General features: G+C 37.0%; 1 pseudogene across 1 annotated transcript in view; it reads right to left on the bottom strand.

The window, feature by feature from the left end:
• LOC308558678 overlaps positions 1 to 18,885 on the bottom strand; it is a 141,811-nt pseudogene extending 122,926 nt beyond the window's left edge. Inside the window, exon 1 of the transcript in view lies at positions 18,717 to 18,885. The product of the transcript in view is annotated as an uncharacterized misc_RNA (transcript). The remainder of the gene's footprint in view (positions 1 to 18,716) is intronic.
• Positions 18,886 to 20,723: the final 1,838 nt, after the last annotated feature.

Genomic DNA, 20,723 nt, shown 5'->3' with positions numbered 1-20,723 from the left:
GAAGAAAAATTTTCAACGGATCCATATTGGAAAAGACGATGTAAAATTGTCATTATTCACAGATGACATGATATTGTACATAAGAAAACCTAAAGACTCTACCAAAAAATTGCTAGATTTAATAAATAAATTCAGCAAAGTAGCAGGATACAAAAATCAACATTCAGCAATTGATGGCATTTTATACCCCAATAATGAACTCTCAGAAAGAATAATTTTTTGAAAATCACATTTACCATTGCAACAACAACAATAAAATAAAGTACCTAGCAATAAACTTAACCAAGGAGATGAAAGATCTGTACTCAGAAAACTATAGGACATGGAAAAAAGAAATAGAGGAAGATACAAAGAAGTGGAAGCATATACCATGTTCATGGATCAGAAGAACTATCATTAAATAGTGCCCAAAGTAATCTATAGATTTGAGGCAATCCCTGTTAGAACAACAAAGGCCTATTTCACAGATCTATGACAAATATTCCGAAAATTTATATGGAATGAAAAAAGACGTCAAATAGCCTCAGCAAACTTGATAAAGAAGAATAAAGTGGGAGGGATCCCAATACCAGAAACAAATATATACAAGTCATTGTAATCAAAACAGCCTGATTCTGGCACAAGAACAAGCATATAGATCAATGGAACAGAACAGATACCCCATAATTCCACCCACAATATTATGGTCAAATAATATTTTACAAACGAGGCAGGAGCATACAATGGAGTAAAGACACTTTCTTCAGTAAATATGGAGAAATATGAAGAAATGCTCAATGTCGCTAATCATCACAAGGATACAAATTAAAAGAACAATGAGGAATCACCTCACACCTGCCAGAATGGGTACCATCAATAAGTTAACAAACAACAAGTGCTGGCAAAGATGTGGAGATGGAAACGGACATTGTGCAGTATGGAATTCACTCAAAATATTAAAAATGGACCTGCCGTTTGACCCAGTGATCCCACATCATTTGGAAAGACCACATGCACCACTATGTTTATAGCAGCATGATTTACAAAGATTAAGATCTGAAAACAGGCCAAGCACCCATTAATAGATGAGTGAAGAAAAAATCGTGGGACATTTACACCATGAAATACTATGCAGCTGTAAAAAGAAGGATCTCTTACACTTTGAGACAGCATGGATGGACTTGGAGAGTATTATGCCAAGTGAAATAAGAAAGTCAGAGAAAGACAAGTATCACATGATCTCACTTATATGTGGAATCTAATAAACATAATAAACTGATAAACAAAAAAGCTTCAGAGGGATGAATGCATTGAACATACAGTCAGATCTCAGAGGGAGGAGAGTGGGGAGACAGGAAAAAGTTAACCAAATAACTTATATGCATAGCCCATGGACACAGACAATAGTGAGGTGAAGGCCTGGGTCGGGGCAGGGCCTGAATAGAGGGGGGAAATGGGGAACATCTGTAATACTGTCAACAACAAATATTTTTAAATTATTTGTGTGTGTGTGTGTGTGTTCAATTTAGCTATAGTTGGTACACAATATTATATTAGTTTCAGGTGTACAAAAAGTGACTCAACATTCCTATACCTTACAATGCGATCGCCCTATTAATTCTAGTCATCATCTGTAGTCCTTCAAACTTATCAACATCTTCTTGACTATATTCCCCTTCAACCTTCAGCTATTCCTGCATCCACCTTCCATGTAGCAACCATCAATTGGAGCTCTGTTTGTATGACTCTGTGTTTTTTTTCTTTTGTTTGTTCACTTGTTTTTGGTATTTTTTAGATTCTGCATATAAAAACGATACAGTATTTGCCTTTGTCTGACTTACTTCACTTACCATAAGGGTCCATCCATGTTGTAACAAAAAGCAAGATTTTATTGCTTTTATTGTGAGTAGCATTCCATAGTACACAGAGTTGTGCAAAATAGGTTACAGTTGTGTGTATGCGAAACACAGAGTTAAGAAAGCTATTGTAATAATGGCAGCCTGCCTATCTTTTTCCATACAAACAACTGTAAACTTACTTTTATACTCTCCCATGTAGTATCACATGTTCTTTATTAATTCTTCTATGCTGGGCACCTAGGTTGTTTCCATATCTTGGCTATAATGCTGCAGTGAACAAATGGGTGCATATATATTTTGAAATAGTGTTTTTGTTTTCTTTGGATAAATACCCAGAATTGGAATGGTTGGGTTATATAGTTGATTGATTTTTAGTTCTTTGAGGAATCTCCTTACTGTTTTCCACTCTGGCTGTACCAATTTGCAGTCCCAACAACAGTACATAAGTGTTCCCTTTTCTCCACACCCTTGCTAACACTTGTTTTTCGTTGACCTTTAGGTAATAGCCATTCTGACTAGTGTGAGATGGTATCTCATTGTGGTTTTGATTTGCATGTCTCTGGTGATGAGTGATGTTGAGCAGCTTTTTATATGTCTGTTGGTCAATTTGTATGTGTTCTTTGGAGAAATGTCTCTTCATGTCCTCTGCCCATTTTTTGGTCAGATATTTTTTCTTTTACTATAAAAACAATGGATTAAACACTGAAATGTAAGTCATGAGACCATAACAGTCCTAGAAGGAAACATAGGTAGTATATTGTCTGACATCATCTTAATAATATCTTTTTGGATATGTCCTCTTAAGCAAAAGAGCAAAGTGGAAAATAAACAAATGGGACTTCATCAAACTGAAAAACTTTTGCACAGTGAAGGAAACAATAAAATGGAAAAACAACCTACTGAATGGGAGAACATATTCTCAAATGATATATCCAGTAAGTGGCTGATATCCAAAATACATAAGGAATTCATACAACTCCATAATAACAAATTTTCCTTAGTTTTAACTAATATCTTTTTATTCTAAGATAGCTCATTCCATTTACTTCCCATGTCTCCTTAGGCTCCTCTTGGTTGTGATAGTATTGAAGATTTTCCTTGTTTGTTTCTTTTTTGTTGACCTTGACAGTTTTGAGTAGCACTAGTTAGGTATTTTGGAAAATGCTCTTCTGTTGGTGACATTCTGATATTTTCTCATTATAAAACTCACCGCGAAACTGTGCTATGTGTTTGTTAAGGAGTTGTAGGTTTTTTAGATTACACATAAGTCCAAATTCATTAACTTAATATCTGAGTTAAATCTCATAAAAGGTTTAAGGTCTATGCCCACATTTATTATTTTTCATATGAATGGCCAAATTTCTAGCATCTTGATAAAAAGACTATCATTTCTTCATTGAGCTGCAATTTCTCCAAAGTCAATGATCAGTTGACCTCATTTGTGAGGGTCTATGTCTGGGCTCTCCATTCAGTTTCATTAATCTATATTTTTAATACAAGCCTTGCAACACTTTTATATTTTTATTAATGCCACACTCTCTTTATTATTTCAGCTTCTAACTGAGCCCCAAGTTCAGATAGTGTCAGCCCTACTGCATTTCTCTTCTCTTTCAGTATTGTATTGGCTTTGATGGGTTTTTTAACTTACTTCCCATTTTAAATTTAGAATCAGTTTGTTGATATCTATAGCATAGATTGTTGGAATTTTGACTGTGGTTGTGTTGAATCTATAGATCGTGTTGGGAAGTACTGACATTTTAACATATTGACTCCTCCAATCTATAAACATGGACCAAACCTTCACTTAGTTAGATATTCTTTGATTGTTTTATCACAAATTTGTGTTTTCTACAGAAGGGCCTAGAACATATTTTTCTGGATTTATACTAAGTATTTCTTTTTTGATGCCTTTGTAATTATTATTGCATTTTTAATTAAATTTGAATACTTCTTTCCTGGTATTTAGGTTTCTTTTCTGGTATTTCTTGCAATTGGCTTTTATATATTAACCTTATCTTGTGTAAACTTACTATAATCATTTATTAGTTCCCCAGAGATTTTTGTCAATTTTTAAATATTTTCTACAGAGAAAATCATGTAATCTTGAACAAAAACAGTTTGATTTTTTCATTCCAATCTATACTCTTTTTTTTCTCTTTTATGTTCCTAATTAACCACCAAGAACTTTAGTATAACATTGAATAGCAGCGGAGAGAGATGCATCCTTGCTTCGTTCCTGATCTAATGGGGCAAGCATCTAGCATCTCATCATAAGTATCAGGGGAGCTGTAAGGTATGTTTTTAAATATATCTTCTTTATAAATTGAGTTCCCCTCTATTTATAGATTTCTAAGAATATTATCTTATTTATTGTCAATTTTATGTTTCCTGGGAAGGTGATTTTTTTCAGTTTCTTTTTTTTTCCCTATTAACTATATTGCCCATTATCTTGTAGGCCATTTGTTCCTGTGTACTCGGAGCTGGGTGATTTAAGCAATACATTTATCTCTCACAGTTCTAGAGAATGGAGGGTTGAGATTCTCTTAAGGGCTCTCTTCTAGGCTTACAGACAGCTGCCTTCCTTCTGTGACCTCACATGGCAGAGAGAGAGGGAGCACAGTCTCTATCCTTTCTTACAAGAAGGCTAATTCCTTCATGGGGGCTCCACCCCATGACCTCATCTAAACATGATTAGCTTCTCCCAAACATAGGATCACAGCAAACCAATGCACTTTCACATCAATGTTTCTCAGTCCTTTGAACTAAATAACAAAGGTTAACCAATTTATACTCACATATCCTTGCTAAGTCATTGGCTGTGGAAAATTTATTGCTGTGATCATTACTTTCCAGGCAATAAAAATATTTGCATGACATCTTCACATTATCTAAAGCAATATGTTCAAAGATCAACAAGATATCAAGAAGGGAGGAAAAAGAAAAAGACAGACAGGGTGACAGGCTCCTTACTATACTCAGCAGAGAATTGAAATGGAGATGAAAAATTATCAGACTTTAGGAAAAAGATTATTATGAATTATTTTGAAAATCTAGCTGATAAAAACAGTAAATATAAGGGAACGTGAAATTCATTCATTCAACTGCTCATTTGTTCTGAATGCATTTACTAGGTTTTACCCTGATCCACACTGTGTGAACATAAAAACTGACACATCTGAAACAAGCTTGCTATCAAGGCGTAGTCACTAAGAAATAGAAGAGACAAATCATGGCCCCTGCTTTGGCATGTGATTTAATTCTATTGGAAATAGGTTTTGAAGGAACACTGTGTATTTGGAGAACTCGGGGTTGCCATCTCCTGCCTTGCCCCACTGAGAGGTGTGACGACTCAATGGCAGGTATGGCACCAACAGGTGGGACCATGGAGTAACTGAAGGCAATGCAAGCACAAACTCAATGTCTGAAAAGAAAATATGACTCCACACAAGTGCCTACAACTAAAATTCAAGGAAAGTTACAAAGAGAATTGATGTATCTCAGTGAGACACAGTCTGAAATTAGAGAATAGAAGCCATTGTCTTTACTAAGCAAGGTCAGATTTACAGTGAAGGAACTCCAGAAATACTTTTCTCATTATTGACCCCTTTTCCGCCTCAATAAAGGATAACGGCAGAGAAACCAACCCCCACTGCTCCAGTCAGCAGTGGCCGTCTCCCACCTGAATATTTTTTTCATTTTTTATTTAATATTTAAGTTTTTACCCTCTGGAGCTGTCAATATGGCCAGTAGTAAGGGAATTATTAGCAATTCTTAACCTCACGGGCTCAGAGAGATGTGGAAAACAGCAGCTGGATGTCTGCTCTCTGTGCAGTTGCAGGCCATGGTTTTCTTCAAGTCCCTGAAACTCTCCACAGCAGGGGAGAAGTTTTGGGAGGCGCTTCCCCTTCTGATGTCCTTTTGCATGAAAGACTATTCTGTTCTTAATCTGGCCCATTGGTGTAAAAGAACAGTCTCCAAACAACACACTTCTGCATTTTTAACTTGTAGTGTCTGTACCCATGTTTCCTTAAGTCTGGTGATGAGAGGAGGGTGCAGGTTTGGGAACTTTTCTCACTAATCATCCAAATTTCCACCCTGAGAGTGAGGAACATGTTGGGAATTCTCAGATATGGAACAAACTTCTTTAAGACCAAAGAAGTGCATGATGTTGACATCTATGTGGGGGACCTAGAGCCATGAGGGCAAGTAGGAGCCTCAATCAGAGATCAAATCCAACAAACCCTGGGATCAATCACAAGATCTCTGGTAAATCTCAGGATTTCGTTTATGTTCTAAGAGATCAAACTGAGTACAATTGATCTAACAACAAATAAAGGGTGAGTGTCTCCTGAGTTCTAACCTAGAGTAACCACTAGAAGTTCTCATTCGGTTTTATAAACATTTAATGCACAGAAGTGTCCTGGAGAAAGCAAACTCTTGAAGACTGTCAATACCTGCGTTAGGTTTTTGCAAGGACAGACTATAAACATTGGTGGGGCTGGAGATGTAAAAGGAACTATCAGCTCCCCTCAGCACCCTGGGTATAATTTCCATAAACTATAGGATGAATAAGGCTAGATTGCAAAACATTGTAGAGGTAGCACATATGCACATTCTTTACTCTGAACAAGATAAATGCATAAATCTGGGAAATGGTATGAGAATGTTTCATTTAAATCTGCACTGTATGCCAACATCTTGAAAATGAGAGTAAAAGAAATAAAAGCAGGTGGAAGGAAGGACAGCCATTCTTCAGAGATGTATGTGTGTGTGTGTGTGTTTTCATATCAGCACACAAATAATATCTAGATTGAACACCTGGTTTTATGGTCACGAGAGGACTTTATTACCATCATCTGAATGAAGAGGAACAAAGTGCAGCCTCCAGTCCCCTTCCCTGCTGTCCAATACCCTGTGCTGCTCTCACACCCCTGCTGGTTACAGTGCAGGAGGAAGACAACTGGGTGGTCTGGCCCAGGCTTCTCAGTGAGCAGCTTCAGTGTTTCAGAGGAGAAGAAAGGTGTCTAATGTACCCTGAGAAACTGACATTTTTCCAGTCATGATTCAGCCAGGTAAGTTTAAAAATAAATTTTTATCGTGGTATAAAGGGGTGTGTGTGTGTGTGTGTGTGTGTGTGTGTGTGTTTATGAAGAACCTGAGGAGGGTCAACTGAAACAACAAAGAATCTAGGGGAAAAGGCCTAAATTTAGCATCTTTGATGCTCATAATTTGTCCATCGTTGTTCCTATTTATTTCTCTCCTTAAAAAACCTTAAGGATTCTTGTAGAAAATCTGTAATCCTCTCCAATCTTAAACACTGGGCTCTAATCTTAGTCTCTCTGGTCCTGAGAAGTTCCAGCACTATTGGTTCTGGATCCCTTCTCTGTCCTTGTATCATCCCTACATCCCTCAGTTCTCCTTTCATCAGGGGCATTCATAATCCATCGGATGAGAAGACTGAGTCTCTTTTCCCCCTGCATCCCATTCTTGAATTCAATTACTCACCCAAAACCCATGCAAGAATTCTCTCAGGCAAATCTTCTAAAGACCTGGAATGTTCCCTAGTTTTCCAGCTTCTCAGACCTCTTTCATGAAGAAACGTGAATAGGAGAGCAGGCCTGTGATGAGACCAGGCTTCCTTCACTGCCCTGGGCTGGTGCTGCAGGTGAGATCACCTTGCTCAAAGCCCACACCAGACCCAGGAGAGAAGCTCCTCCCCATCCCAATCCACTTCTCCATTCCCCACCATGGGCCAAGCCCAGACAGTAACTTCCCCCTGTATCCCAGGAAGTGGTGGGGGTCACTTCCCCTGAGGAAAACTGATCTGGGTCATGATTCTCCTGTTTTCTTGCAGAAAAGAAGTGAAGAAAAATACTATTGAAGCTACATAGGAGTCAGCAAAAAAGTCTCTGTGATTCCATAAATCACATTTTACATCATAATGATTAAATTACACAAGATCAAGTCAGCTGCCCTTCTACTCGTGGTGATCATAATTATAACTTTGTCTTATGAAGTGATTTCTGAGAAGCCCAGAGAAAAAGGTAGGTTTCAAAACAGTGAAGAGGATATTGGTGGGGTAGGTCAGTTGATTGCAGATTTGACCCCTGGTCAGGGCACATGCCAGAATCAACCAATGAATGCATAGATAGGTGGAAAACAAATCTCTCTCTCTCTCTGTCTCTCTCTCTCCCTCTCTCTCTGCACACACACACACACCTTCCTCTGTCTCTCTACAATTTGTCTTGTTTTTGTATCAAGGCTATATTAGTCTCATAATATGAGTTCGGAAATATTCTTTTTTATTTTCTTCAAGTAATCATGCTAAATTAGTGTTTATTCTTGCTGAAATGTTTGGTGGAATTCTCTAATGAAATAAGTTAGGCCTGGATATTTTTGTCATGAATTCAATTTATTTCATTGTTGTAGGATAATTCAGGTTATCTTTTTCATATTGACGATTTTTAATAATCTGTGTGCTGGTTGCAGGGGAAAGGAGGTGTGGGAAGGTGGAAGAAGGTATAGGAAGGATAAATGTTGATGGAAAGAGACTTGACTTGGGGTGGTGAACATACAATGCGGTGTACAGATGATGTGTTGTGGAACTGTGCACCTGAAACCTGTATAATTTTGTTAACCAATGTCACCCCAATAAATTCAGTATAAAGAAAAAAACAAATGAATTAAATGAAATCAATGTAAAAATGCCTTCTTTAAAAAATGAATGAAGCGATAGAGCTGGATATTTTTTACATTGAACTTGTGAATAGAGCCAAGAAGACTTTTAGACAGAGTTTCTTAGTGTGTCTGTAAAGAAAGTAATTTCCACAAAAGGAATCATATAATCCCTTTCTAACATCCCATCACTCACTGCTCACATCAAACCTGCATTAAACCTGGGAATCAACGTTGGTAAGGACATGAGGTTATAGTCTCCAGAATCTGCAGGGTCCCCAAACTCTAATTCAGGAAAAATGATTAAATAAATGGAAAATGTTCAGGCTGCAGAAAGGAAACGTTTGCAAGATGTGCTGGCTATTTTACTTTCAAATACATGATTGACTATCAATTTTGATGAGATATCTAACTGAGTGGATTAATTAGGCAGAATTAGAACGAATCTGAATGAACTTCAAACAGTCCAAATGTGAAAGACCCTCCTTGTGGCTGTGATGATGATGAATGATTTTGCCTGAAATGCATGCATTCACAAGGGGAGAATGTTCTCATTTTCTGGGAACTCCAGGCACATGAACGATCACACGTGGAAGAAGTTACTGAGGAGACACCAGGACCAGGCAAATGATGGGAATCTGAGCTTTAGGAAGGATTAATTCTGCCCCCTCACTGCAAGGATAATCCTCCTTGGAACAAACGCACATTGCATTCACCCGTCACTCCCTTCCTTCAGTCCCTGCTTGCAGAAGTCCCTAGGATGCTGCCCTCCCTGTCAGCTAGCTGGGTGTCCCTGACCAGCCACTGCCCCCGACAGCTGTGCCCCCTTCTCCCAGGGGCCGCCTCATGTAACTGGCCTATTTCTGCTTCAGGGCACATGCGGAGTAAAATATTTAGTTAGAAAAGTTCCCAAGAATAAACTGAGGTATTTCATCCCACTTTTTTCAAAAGATACTTTGGTTCTCAATTCATGCACAGATCCCGAGGGCTCACCCATGCTGAGCTGGAATGTTCTCTTTAAAAGAGGAAAATCTCGCCCGGCCAGGCGTGGCTCAGCGGGTGTCAACCTGGGATCCGGGCGATCCGGGTTTGATTCCCGGTCAGGGCACATGCCCAGGTTGTGGGCTCGATCGATGACTCTCTCATCATCGATGTTTCTATCTCTCTCTCTCCCTCTCCTTTCCTCTCTCTGAAATCAATAAAGATATATTAAAAAAAAAGAAAAGAAAAATCTCAGAGTGCTCAAAAATACAGAGAAATACAAAGAAAAACTCATAGTTCTATCTCCGCAAATTAAAATCGTTAAAAATTATACATATTCATTTTTAATGATACTACTTTTTTTAAAAAGTAGATTACATATAAAATTGAATCTTATTTTACATTGCTCTAATAATGAGTATTTCATCCCTCTGATAAATTAATCAGTATTAGAACTATATATGTGTGTGTGTATATATACATATATACATATATATATTTCCAGTCCATTTTTACTTTTTAAATATATATTTATGAAAATATTAAGATATTTTAAAATAATATATATAAAGTTATATATGCTGCACCTATAAGTGATATCATGCCTTTCGCTGTCTCACTTATATCACTTAGCATAATACCCTAAGCCCATCTATGTTGCAAATCATAAGATAGCATTAATTTTTTGGCCAAGAAATATTCTACTGTGTATGTGTACCTTTTTTTATTATTCATTTTATTATGGTGATACTAGTTAATGCAATTATATAGGTTTCTGGTGTACAGTTACTCTAAGTCAAGTCTCGACTCATCAGCATTTATCCCCGCTTTCCCCTCCTCTGCTTCCGCCCCATCCTGCTTTCCTCTGGTAATCACCATTCTGTGCTCTGTGTCTATGAGAGTTTTTTTTTTTGGTGAATCCCTTCTTCTTATTCACCCATCCCCCAAACCCCCTCCACTTGGACAGCTGTCAGTCTGCTCTCTGTATCTATGATTATGTCGCTATATTGTTTGTTAGTTTATATTATTATTCATTAGATTCCACATACAAGTGAAATCATATGTACTTGTCTTTCTCCGACTGGCTTACTTCACTTAGCATAATACTCTCCAGATACAGCCATGAAGTCATAAAGGGCAAGATTTCCTTCTTTTTTATAACCAAGTAGTACTCCATTGTGTAAATGTACCACCCCTTTTGTCGGTGTTGTTGTTAATCTTCTAACCCAAGGACATATCCTTCCACTGATTTTTTAGAGAAGGGAGGGAAGAAGGAGGGAGGAAGGAAGAGGGGGAGAGAGAGAGAGAAACATCAATGTGAGAGAGACACATCCATTTTTTGCCTCTGAACGAACGTAAAACCCAGGTACATGCCTTGACTGGGAATGGGACCGAAGACCCTTCAGTCCACAGGCTGATGCTCTAACCACTTAGGGACACAGGCCAGGGCTGTACCTCAGCTTTTTATCCTCTCTTCTAATGACGGGTACTTGGACTGCTTCCAAATCTAGGCTATTGTAAATAGCACTGCGATGAACATAAAGGTGCATACATTCTTTCAAATTAGTATTTCATTTTTCTTTCAATGTATTCCCAGAAGTGTGATCCCTGGGTTATAAGGCATTTCCATTTTTAATTTTTTGGTAACTCCATACTGTCTTCCACAGTAGTGACGCCAATTTGTGTTCCCACCAACAGTGTGCAAGGGTTCCTTTTTCTCCACTTTCCCGGGAACATTTGTTTGTTGAAATATTGAAGGTAGCCATTCAGACTATCTCATTGTGGTTTTAATATGCATTTCCCTGTTGGCCATTTCTCTACTGACCTTCTCTATGTCCTCTTTGAAGAAGTGCTTTTTCAGGTCCTTTGCCGATTTTTTTTTAAATTCTCACCTGAGGATATGTTTTTTACTGATTTTATAGAGAGGGGAAGAGAGAGAAAGACAGAGATAGAGAGAGACACACAGAGGGACACAGAGAGATACATCAATGCATGAGAGAAACATCTATCAGGTGTCCCCATACACACCCCCAGCAGAAATTGAACATGCAACCTGGGCATGTGCCCTGACGAGGATCTAACTGGCAACCCTTTGGTGCACAGGATAATGCTCTGTTTGGATGATTTATCCATAGCAAGTCAATAGGGCATTTAGGTTCCCTACCACAGTTGTGTTTTTGTCAGTTCTTCCCTTTATTTCTGTTAGCAGTTGCTTTATGTATTTTGATGCTCCCTGATTGGATGTATATTTATTGAAAAGTGTTGTGTCTTTTTGATGTAATGTTCCCTTTATCATTATAAAATGTCCATTGTTGTCTCTTACTATCTTATTTACCTTGAAGCATATTTTGTCAGATAAAAGTAAAGCTACACCTGCTTGCCTCCGGGTGCATTTACTGGAGAAGCACTGTTTGCCCTTTCTCTTTGAGTCTATATTTGACTTTGCAGCTGACATGCTTCTTAGGAAGGCAGCAGGTGGTTGTTTATATTTTATCCAATCTGCTGCTCTGTGCCTTTTTATTGGTGAGTTCAGCCCACTTGCATTTTGAGTGATTATTGAAGTATGAGGATTTTTCTATAGTTATTTTACTTTATTTTCAATCCTCACCAAAGGATGTGTTTATTGATTTTAGAGAGAGGAAGGGAAAAATAGAGAGAGAGAAAGAGAGGTAGAGAGAGAGAGACAGAGAGAGACATCAAAGAGAGAGAGAAACCTCAATTGTTTGCCTCCCTTATGCCCCCAGACTGGGGATCAAACCCTCAACCTTTGGTGCATGGGATGACGCCATAACCACTAGAGCCACCTTGCCAGGGATATTTTATCGTCGTTTCCAGTAGTTCTGTGTCTTCAGTTTTTCTTTTCCCTTCTGTTAATGTCTGTTGTTTTAGGTTGGTTTTATTCCTTTTTTTTTTCCTGTTTTCACTTTTTTTAAGTTATTTGTTCCAGTTTTGAATTTTTCTGTGCTTACTATTATGCAGAAGGAAGTCCCATAAATACACTAGTCCATTTTCTTCTAGATGCACCTTACCTTCATTGCGCTTTGCAAATTCAGACCTTTACCCTCTCCTCTCTTATGTTTTCATTGATACAAATCACCTTTATGCTGAGAGTTCATTTCTAAATTGCAGTAGCTATTGCCTTTCTCTTTTCTCTGTTTTAATGTTTTTACTTCCTTTAACCTTTGTGTGATATTTGGGTGCATAGTGCCCTGTTCTTAACAAAAGTTGTTATACTCTGCTTCTGTCTGTTAGTAATCTTACTCATATTTATGCATCTTTTCTCCTTTGTATCAGGTAGAATAAACCCCTTTAGTTTTCCCTCATGGAGGTGTTTTGGGGTTAATTCCCTCAGCTTCTGGATGTCTGCTTAAAAGTCTTTATCTCTCTTTCATATATAAAGGATAACTTTGCTGGATATATTATCTTTGCTGGTAATTTCTCTCTTTAAGCAGTCTGAATATTTGATTCCACTCTCTCATAGCTTGTAACAGTTTGCTGAGAAACACAGTAGTAATTTAATGGACTTTCCTTCATAAGTTACTGTCTTCTTTTCCCTGGCTGCCTTGATAATTCTTTGTAGTTAATTTTTGACAGTTTTAATACACTATTCTTTGAAGGCGGCCTTTTTAGGTGAAGGTAATTACAGGGTCTGTTTGTTCCTTTAATTTTAGGATCTGGCTCTGTCCATAGGATTGGGCAGCTCTAGACAACTATTTGTGTGAATAGGCTCTCTGTTCCCTTCTCCCTCTTCTTCTTGTCTGTCATAACTATTCTTACGTTTCTCTGTCTGATGGAGTCACAGAGATTTCAGAGTTCTTTTGTTTATTTTTTACACTAATGCCTGTCTCTTCTTTCATCTGTATCATATCCAGATTTCCATCTTTGATATCACTGATCCTTTTCTCCATCTTGTCAGCTCTATTTCCTAAGCTCACTCATTCATTCTTTATCTCTTTAATTGAGTTCATCTCCAGAATTTCTATTTGGTTCTTTTTTGAATTTTCGATCTCTTTGGTAAAATACTCATTTTATTCACTGATATTTTTCTGAGTTCACTAAATTGCCTATCTGTATTTCCTTATATCTTGTTGAGTTTTTTTCAAAACTACAACCTTGAATTCTCTATTACTTAAACCCCATATTTCCATATCTTCAAGTTTATTTTCTGGAGATTATTTATTTTCTTTCAGAGCTGACTCTTTACCTTGGTTATTGAAAATATTTAATGCAATCCTTCACTGTTTAGCCATCATGAGTGGTTCTACTCTAGAAGATTGATAAAAAGTATTTCTTTTGTTGTCCAGATATGTGGGGCAATGGAAGATATCCTGCATTGCCTGGGGAAGTGAGCATCTCCTCCATGACCAGGCCGCCTCCATTGCCGGGCGAATGTGGTGAGTTATGGGGTTTCAATTCTGTGAAATCCCAGTACTGTCAACCTGCAACCTGAGGCTGCCAGCAGTACAGCCAGGATGGGTGGGAGAGGGTGAGCTGGGACAAGCTGGCTAGCGCCTTTGTGGCTTTGTTCTCTCAGTCATGTCAAACTGCTTACCTCAGAGACATCACTTCTGTATCTCCATCCATAGCTGCATTAGCTTCTCAGGGGGAAAAAAATGTTTCTGTGGTTTTAGTTCTCAAATTTGCAAATAGTGTCCTCTGCAACCTGACCCTCACTTCTACTGCATCCTTTTGTTCCTGCTGCTAGCTTTGGGGGTGTGAAGGAAGGTGAGCTCTGAGAGGCTGGGCAGAGGTTGATAGGCTCTGTGACTTTCTTTTTTTAATACCAATGGTGGTTGCTCAACACCTGCGGCTGTGCCTCTGTGCATCGATCGGTGCGTTCAGCCACAGTGCACCAATTACTACCCCAGGAATGCTCACTGTATCTCTCTGCTCCTCCAGGCTGAAGGGAATGCCAGCAGCAACCTGATTCTTCCGCTCTCTGGGCTGAGACCTGCAGTAGCTCCGGGCTGTGTCTCTTGCACCATCTCAGCTTTTTCCTTTCCCTCCTCTCCGGTTCACTCCCACTCATCCACCTTTACAAGTGGGAGAGACCAAGGAGACCTCTCATGCCACCATTCCTCTCATATTCTGTTGTTTTTGGATGACATATTTGTATATACATGTTAAGCTCATCTGGTCTAAATTGTCACGTATAGCCAATGATTTCTTATTGATTTTCTGTCTGGATAATGTATCCATAGATGCAGGGGGAGTATTAAAGTCCTCTAGTATTATTGCATGGCTCTCTATTTCCCACTTTAAGCCTAATAATATTTGCTTCATACAGAGGATGGGTCAAAAGTAAGTTTACAGTTGTGACCACATGAAAACACAGTGTTTATTATTGTATGATTATTCATTAATTATTGCATTATTTTCCATTACATACAACTGTAAACCTACGTTTGCCTCACCCTGTACTTAGGTCCTCTTACGTTGAGTGCATAAATATTTACAAATGTTATAGCCTCTTGTTGAATTGACCTCTTTCTTTTTAAATAATGACTTTCCATGTCTTTAATTAACATACTTGTCTGATATTGGTATAGATGTCCAATCTTTCTCTTAGTTTGCATTTACATGATATAGCTTTTTCCAATTCCTCACTTTTGGTCTGTTGTGTTTTTATGTCTGAAGTGCATCTCTTGTAGGCAGCAAAAGGGATGGGTCTTATTTATTTGAGTTTTGATTTTTAATCCATTATTGGAGAATTTACTCCATTTACATTTAAAGTAATTAAGGATAGCTATGTACTTACTGCGATTTTGTAAACTGCATTCTGGCTACTTTGTTGTTCTTCTGTTTGTTTTTTATATTTTTTCCTCTCTATTCTTTTGTTGCTTGAATACTATCTTTAGTGGTATGCTTATAATTTTTATTATTTTTCAAGTATTTAATATAAGTTTTTGATTTATGGTTGCCATGAAGCTTACATATAAAAACTTAGATTTATAACAGTCTATTTAAAGTTAATTACAACGTAAGTTTTAATGTATTCTAAAGATCTAGTTCTTTACTGTCACCCTCCTATGTTTTATGTCATATTTTATGTGATATTTTACATCTTTTCATCCTGTGTAACCCTTAAGAAATTATTGTAGTGACTTTTACTACTTTTATCCTTTAACTTTAAGTGCTTTTAGACTTTACTATATACTCACCTTTACCAGTGACATTTATACTCTCATAGGTTTCTTTGTTAGAAATCAGCATTCTTTATTTTCAGCTTAAAAAGTCCCTCTAACATTAATTGATAAACTAATTAGGATTTGCTTCTATGGAAAATTCTTTATCTCTTCTTCGATACTGAATGGTAACTTTGCCAGGAAGAGTATTCTTTAATTATAGCATAAGAAACTTAAATATTTTTCTTAGAACCTTAAATATATCATACTCCTTTCTTCAGGCCTGAACGTTTCCTTTTTTAATTTAATTTTTTTTATTTTTGAATCTATTTCAGTAGTCCCCCTTTTTCTCTGCCTTTGTCCATCTCCATCCAGCCACCACCTCCCACTCCTTTGACCCTACCACACTATGTGGTCTGTGTCCATGGGCTATGCATATACGTTCTTTAGCTAAACACTTCACCTTTTTTATTCACTCCCCCAACCCCCTCCCTTCTAATATTTCTCAGTCTGTTCCATGTACCTATTCCTCTGATTCTATTTTGCTCATCAGTTTATTTTGTTCATTAGATTCCACATAAAAGTGAAATCATGAGGTATTTGTCTTTCTCTGACTGGCTTACTTTACTTAAGCATAATAATCTCCAGGTTCATCCATATCGTCAAAAAGGGTAAGAGCCCCTTTTTCTCAGCCACATAGTAGTCCATTGTGTAAATATATCACAGATTTTTATCCACTCATTTACTAATGGGAACTTAGGATAATTCCAGATATTGGCTATTGTAAATAAAACTGCTATGAATATTAGGGGGTGCATATATTCTTTCTGACTGGTGTTTCAGGTTTCTTAGGATATATACCAAGAAGTGGAATCACTGGGTAAAGGCAGTGCCATTTTTAATTTTTTGAAGACGCTCCACACTGTTTTCCATAGTGCCACTAAAGGTCTGCATGCACACCAGCATTGTACTAGGGTTCCTTTTTCTCCACATCTTAGCCAGCACTTGCTATTTAGTGATTTATTGATGATAACAATTCTGGCAGGTGTGAGGTGGTACCTCTTTGTAATTTTTATTTATATCTCTCTGATGATTAGTTGCTTGGAGCATTTTTCATATGTCTCTCGGCCATTTGTATGTCCTCTTTGGAGAAGTGTCATTCAGGTCCTCTGCTCATTTTTTAACTGGATTGTTTGTCTTCCTTTTGTTCAGTGGTATGAGTACTTTCTATATTTTGGAAATTAACACCTTATCAGATGTATCACTGGCAAATGTGTTTTCCCATGCAGTGGATTTCCTTTTCATTTTTATGCTGGTTTCTTTTGCTGTGCATAAACTTTTTAGTTTGATGTAGTCCCACTTGTTCATTTTCTTCCTTTGTTTCTCTTTCCCTACGAGATGTATTGGTGAAAATTCTGCTCTGTGAGATGTCTGATATTTTGCTATCTATGTTTTCTTCTAAGAGTTTAATAGTTGCATAACTTACATTTAAGTTTTTTTTCCATTTTCCGTTTATTCTTGTGTATGGTGTGAGTTGGTGGTCAAGTTTCATGTTTTTGCATGTACCTGTCCAATTTCCCCAACATAGTTTCTTGAAGAGACTGTCTTTCTCCATTGTATACTCTTGCCTCCATTGTCAAATAGTAATGGAGCATAATGCCTTGAGTCAATTTCTAAGCTCTCTGTTCTGTTCCTTTGATCTGTATGCCTGTTCCTGTGCCAGAACCAGGCTATTCTGATTACAATGGCTTTGTAGTGTGACTTGATACCCAGAAACATGATACCTCTAACTCTATTCTTCTTTCTCAGTATTGCTGCAGCCATTCATGGTCTTTTTTTGTTCCATATAAATTTTTGGAGTGTACTTTTTCTAGATTGGTGAAATATGCCGTTGATATTTTAATAGGGACTGCAATGAATCAGTTGCTTTGGGTTCTATGGACGTTTTAATTATGTTAGTTCTTCCAATCCAAGAACAGAGTAAATGCTTCCACTTATTTGTATGTTCTTCAAAATCTTTCTGAAATGTCGTCTAGTTTTCCAAGTGCAAGTCTTTACCTGCTTGGTTAAGTTCATTCCTAAGCACGTTATATTTTTGTTACAGTAGTAAATGGAATTGTTTTCTTACTTTCTCGTTCTGTGAGTTTGTTATTGGTGTATAAAAGTGCTATCAATTTCTGGATGATAATTTTGTGTCCTGCGACTTTGCCAAATTCATTTATTAGTTCTAGTATATTTTTGTAGAGTCTTTACAGTTTTCTACGTACAATATCATATCATCAGCAAACAATGAGTTTTACTTCCTCTGTTCCAATTTGTAGCCTTTTTATTTCTTCTCTTTCTCTGATCACTGGGGCTAAGACTTGAAGTACTATATAAAATTAGTATTGAAAACTGACATCTCTGAATTGTTCCTGGTCTTGAAGGAAATGCTTTTAGGTTTGGACCATTGAATCTGATGTTTTCTGTCCTTTTTTCATTTATGGCCTTCATTATGTTGAGGTATGTTCCCTCTGTTTCTACTTTGCTGCAAGTTTTTATCAAAAATGGCTGCTAAATTTATCAAATATTTTTTCTACATCTTTTGATATGATCACCTGTTTCTTATCTTTCATTTTGCTTGTGTGATGTATTACATTTATTGATTTACGGATATTGTACCAGCCTTGCATCCCTGGAATAAATCCCACCTGGATGTGGTGTATGATCTTTTTAATATATTGCTTGATCTGGTTTGCTAATTTTTAGTGGAGAATTTTAGCATCAATGTTCATTAGGGATACTGGCCTATAATTTTCTTTCTTTGTGGTGTCTTCATCTGGTTTTAGAATCAGGATAGTGTTTGCCCTCATAAAAAGAGGTTGGAAATCTTCCATCCTCTTGAATTTTTTGTAATAATTTGAGAAGGATAGATGTTAGTTCATTTTTGAAAGTTTGGTAAAACTCCCCTTTGAAGCTACCCACTCCAGGGCTTTTGTTTGCTGGCAGTTTATTTCTTCTTCAGTGTCATTAGTTTTTAGTGATCTGTTCTGATTTTCTGTTTCTTCCTGTTACAGTTTTGGAAGATTGTTTGTTTCTAGGAATTTTCCCATTTTACCCGGGTTGTCCGATCTGTTGGCATGTAGTTCTTCACAGTATTTCTCTACAGTCCTTTGTATGTCTGTGATATCAGTTGTTACTTCACCTATTTCATTTTCAATTTTATTTATACTGTCGCCTCTTGGTTTCTTGCTGAGTCTGGCTAAAGCTTCATCAATCTTGTTCATCTTTACAAATAGTCAACTCTTGTTTTCATTTATCTTTTGTATTGTTTTTTAAGACTTTGTCATTTATTTCTGCTCTGATCTTTATTCTTCCCTTCCTTCTGCTTATTGGGAATTTTCTTGTTGTTCTTTTTATAGTTCTTTTAGGTATAGGGTTAGATTGTTTATTTGAGATTTTTCTTGGTTCTTGAGGTTTGCTTGCAGTGTCATGAACTTCCCTCCCAGGATGGCTTTTGCTGTGTCTCTTAGATTGTGGGTTGTTGTGTGTTCATTTTCATTTACTTCCAGGTAATTTTTATTTCTTCCTTGGTCTCCTTGGTAACCCATTCATTGTTTAATAACATGGTATTTAGCTTCCATGTGTTTGAGTGTTTTTAATTTTTTTGTTTTAGTTCATTTCTAGTTTCATGGCATTGTGATCCAAGATGATACTTGATATGATTTCAATGTTCTTAGATTGTTAAGGTGTATTTTGTGTCCTAACATGTGGTCTATCTTTCAGTCTGTTCCATGTGCTCTTGAGGAAAATGTATATCCTGCTGCTTTGGGATGAAATGTCTGTAAATATCAATTAAATCCATCATATTCAGTGTGTCATTGAAGGTTCCTGTTTTCTTGTTGATTTTTTGTCTGGGAGATCTATCAAGTGATGAGAGTGGGGTATTAAAGTTTCCAACTCTAATTGTGTTGCTGCTGATCCCTCCAATGAAGTCCACCAAGGGATATTTTTACATTTGTCCAAGCTCCTATATTGAACACATGTATGTTTACAAGGGTTATGCCCTATTGTTGGATTGATGCATTTAGTATGATCTAGTGACTTTTTTGTCTCTTGTTATAGTCTTTGTTTTGAAGTCTATTTTAGTATTTAGTCAGACAGTATTGCTACTTCAAGGTTGTGGTTGTTTTTCCATTTCCATTTGAATAGAATATTTTTTCCATTCCTTCACTTTCAGTCTCTGTGAACTTTTTATTCTGAGGTGGGTTTCTTGTGGACAGCATATATAAGGGAAATGATTTCTTATACATTCAGCTATGCTCTGTTTTGATTGTAACATTTAATCCATATACATTTAGGTTTTTATTGACAAAGGTTTATTTATTGCCATGTTTTCTTTATACCTATGTCCTCTTTAAATATATATATTTCTTCTTCTTCTTCCTAAAGCAGTACCTTTAACATTTCTTACATGCTGATTTGGTGGTAATGAACCCCTTCAGACTGTTTTTTTGCTCTGGGAAGCTCTTTATTTTCTCTTCAATTTTTAAATGATAGCCTTGCTAGTTAGAGGAGTCTTGGTTTTAGGTCCTTGCTTTTCATTACTTTGAAAACGTCATGCCATTCCCTTTTGGCCTGTAGTGTTTCTGTTTAAAAACCTGCTTGCAGTCTTATGGGAGCTCCCTTGTAGGTAACTAATTCTTTCTCTCTTGCTGCTTTTAAGATTCTCAGTTTGTCTTTAATCTTTGCCTTTTTAACTTTGATGTGTCTTGGTGTGGGTCTCTTTGGGTTCATCTTGATTGGGATTCCCTGTGCTTTTTCTACTTGTGTTACTTTTCCATCACCAGATTAGGGAAGTTTTCTGTCATTATTCCTTCAAACAGGTTTCCTATCCATGCTCACTTTCTTCTCCTACTGGAATCGCTATGATGTGGATAATTTTAACTTTTCATGATGTCCCCAAATTCCATTAAACTATCCTAATTTTTTTTTTTAATTTTTATCTTTATGTTGCTCTGATTGGGTGTTATTTTCTACCTTGTCTTTCAAATCGCTGATTCTATCCTTTGCTTCCTCCAGCTTACTTTTAATATCTTCCTGTGTATTCTTGATGTCAGATATA

This window comes from Miniopterus schreibersii (assembly GCF_964146895.1).
Source record: "Miniopterus schreibersii genome assembly, chromosome: 6".
NCBI lineage: Eukaryota > Metazoa > Chordata > Mammalia > Chiroptera > Miniopteridae > Miniopterus > Miniopterus schreibersii.
This window is presented reverse-complemented; position numbering and strand designations above follow the sequence as displayed.